This window comes from Balaenoptera physalus (assembly GCF_965194825.1).
Source record: "Balaenoptera physalus genome assembly, chromosome: X".
In the NCBI taxonomy this organism is placed as follows: Eukaryota; Metazoa; Chordata; class Mammalia; order Artiodactyla; family Balaenopteridae; genus Balaenoptera; species Balaenoptera physalus.
The window spans coordinates 89574943-89578046 of record NC_138903.1 but is presented as its reverse complement, the minus strand read 5'-3'; the positions used below and the strand labels follow the sequence as shown (position 1 = coordinate 89578046).

Genomic DNA, 3104 nt, shown 5'->3' with positions numbered 1-3104 from the left:
CCTGGGCCAGAGGGACGCAGGGTCCCTCCCCCGGCGTTATCCCGTCAGCAGCCAGCACGCGTTACGTCCACGAGAGCGCTACTCCCCCAGCTTCTCCCGCGCTGGGGTCCCGCCTGAGAATAACTTGGTTCTGAGCTGGAGCTCGGCTGATTTGAAGGCTTTTAGTATGTAGAATTTCTTATTACTCATTTTTTTCTTAGGCTAACGCAAGTAATTGTCGACCACAATAATGAGGCGGCGGCGGCTTTACCATGGTAACAGGGAAGTCATATGATAAACAACCATGGCATTTTCATTTTAGTTCCGTCCTGTTACGTGAGGGAAACGCTTGGCCCCGCCCCAGCGGCGTGCGTTTTATTCTTTTGCAAAAGCTGTGAACCTTCGGGGCGACATGAGGAAAGACAGTCGCGGCAACCTAGAGAATGAGGGGCGCTCAACGTCAAGGCGCCTACATGGCTGAGGAGATGGGGAGGTAAACGCAGAAGAGACCCCTACCTGCTCTCGTGCAGTCTCGGGGCTCCAAGTGTTTCGTGGTGGTGAGGGGGCGGGGCGGCGGAGGACGTTGGCAGGCAGGGTATCAGAAAACTTCGGAACAGAAAATATCTTTGACCGGTTGTACGCAGGAAGCAGCTAAGACATGATTTTAACTCGGGTTGCTTTGGCTCCAGAGGCTGCATGTTTAAGTGCTGTATCTACTGCCTACCAGTATAACTCAGAATTTTTAATGGCGTAACTTTTTTTTTTTTTAAACCGTTTTTGGAAAAGAACTTAGAGCATAGGGCCTGGTGATGGTGGATCACTGTCTCATAATAATGAACCACCGAAGAATAGGTTGAGGCGCTTAGCCAGGGCTTGTTATGCCATCAGCCATTTGTGGAGAATGGACTGTTGGTTCTATCACTTCATCAACCACCCCTACTGGTTATAAAAGAAGACATGTGTACAAGGGGTATTTCCTAAGCTTTGGTTTTTCATATTTGTATTTCAGTTATAGACCATGTGCCTGTGACCCCATGTCTCATTGCTGTTGTCCATGAGGGTCTTTCCCCTTAATTGCTACGCTCCCAAAGTGACACATTCCTTTTGCCTCCAGGTTGTAGCAAAATGAAGACAGAAGGTGTTGTCTGATGCTGTTGTAGGTATTATGACTGAACCTCAGTTAACACAAGGAAATAGGTGCTGTATGAAGAGGTAGGGGAAAAACTAGGAAAGATGCGTTTCTACACAAATGGGACTAAGTGTTATTTGGGGGCTTTGAGCAGAAGAGAAAGGGTATGTAGTGGAGAATCAAAGAATTTGGGAAACCACAGGCAAGATTTGTGGGGCATTGGCAGAAAGTTTTGTGGTAAAGTCCTGAATTCTTATCCAGTTTTGTTAATGGCACTAAGAATATTGGTTAAGGTACCAGTGAAGCAAGCAAAGACATTCAAGATTGTGAGGGCACAGAGACTTGGGTTATTTCTCCTGGCCATAAAAGGTCATACTTCCAAGGCTGGAGTAAGTGCTGCTTATGTTTGGTCCACATTTAAATTTCCTCAGACAGTCATGGAATGAAATCTCCCTTTGAAAGGCAGAAACCTATGGATAGACAACATTTCACAAAAAAGATTCCAAAGAGAACTGTAGCATTACCCAAGTTAGGAGGAATCCTCAGTGGTGCCTGCAAGACATAAGGTAACTTGGGGCCCTCAGAGAGCACGTGAATGTTGACACAGATCCTGGTCAGTATCTGGCTATAGGTACCAATTGGCTAGCTTTCCAGAAAGAAACATCATTCCTAGGTTTTGCACTACTGCATTATCACACTGGTTCTGCACCAATATTTATACTTTCTGAGAATGTTTGAGGGTTCAGCTTTGAGGCTACTCTACAGATAATTGTCTAACCCATCAAAGCTGGTTGTTCTGGTCTTTCAGCTTTAGCATTTTCATTTTTTATTTCTTATGTAACTACTTCTGTTCTCAATTTATGCTCAGTGAATATATTTCCTGTATTCTTTTCCCAGAATCCTGTTCCTTCAAAGGAGGTTCAGGATTGTTCACCTGCTCAAAGGCTGCCTCATTAAATATGTTGCTTGGTAGCAGGCCAGGGAGTTGGGTGGTCAGTTGAATTGGAGGATTTCCTTTGTTCTTGGCAGTGGCATGCTGACCTCTTGCTGCTGAATGAGGACTGTTTCCAAACCAAGCATTGGGGAAAACTGAGTAAGAGGAGGAAGTCTTTTGAATTTTTTCTCTAGGAACCACCAGGCTTGTCTGAAACTTTTGTCTATTTGGGGGCTTGTTCTATTTCAGAACCAGAACTCTGGGAGACCATTGCCTTGGCACGTGGAATTCAGGGCCTAGCAAAATGAAGGTGGATATCACTGGATAGCACTTAAACCCCAACAGTATGCTGCTAGGTGAGCATGGCTCGGTTAAGCATGTGGATAATGGCATCAGGCTGGGGTAAACAGGGTGGTGATTAAAAAGAGCTAATATTTGTGAAGGGCCATATAGATTACAAAGCTTTTTTACATAGATCTCACTTGATTCTCACAAAACCTGGGAGATGGTTTTAGTATGCTATCTTTTTTATTGTGGTAAAATATACATAACGAAATTTACAGTTTTAACCATTTTTAAGTGCATAGTTCAGTGGCATTAAGAATATTCACATTGTGCAACTGTCATCACTATCCATCTCCAGAACTTTCGTATTTTCAAAAACTGAAACTCCATACCCATCAAACACTAATTCCCCATTCTCTCCTCCCCCCCAGCCCCTGGCAACCACCATTCTACTTTGTCTCTATGAATTTGACTATGCTACATACCTCATATAAGTGGAATCGTTAACACTTTTTCTTTTTGTGATTTGTTTATTTCACTTAGCATAATGTCTTCAAGGTTCATTTATGTTGTAGCATGTATCAGAATTTCCTTCCTTTTTAAGGCTGAATAATATTCCATTGTGTGTACATACCACATTTTGTTTATCCATTCATGCGTTGATGAACACTTGGGTTGCTTCCACCTTTTGACTATTGTGAATAATGCTGCTATGAACATGGGTGTACAAATATCTGTTTGAGTCCCTGCTTTTAATTCTTTTGGGTATATACTCAG

The 3104-nt window shown here is 43.3% G+C and overlaps 1 protein-coding gene across 1 annotated transcript in view; it reads left to right on the top strand.

Annotated features, from left to right (window-relative positions):
* Positions 1–523: 523 nt before the first annotated feature.
* The window catches only part of SYTL4 (synaptotagmin like 4), a 157821-nt gene continuing 155240 nt past the window's right edge, over positions 524–3104 (top strand). Inside the window, exon 1 of the mRNA XM_082447597.1 lies at positions 524–2398. The gene's annotated coding sequence lies outside the window, so the exon portion shown is untranslated. The remainder of the gene's footprint in view (positions 2399–3104) is intronic.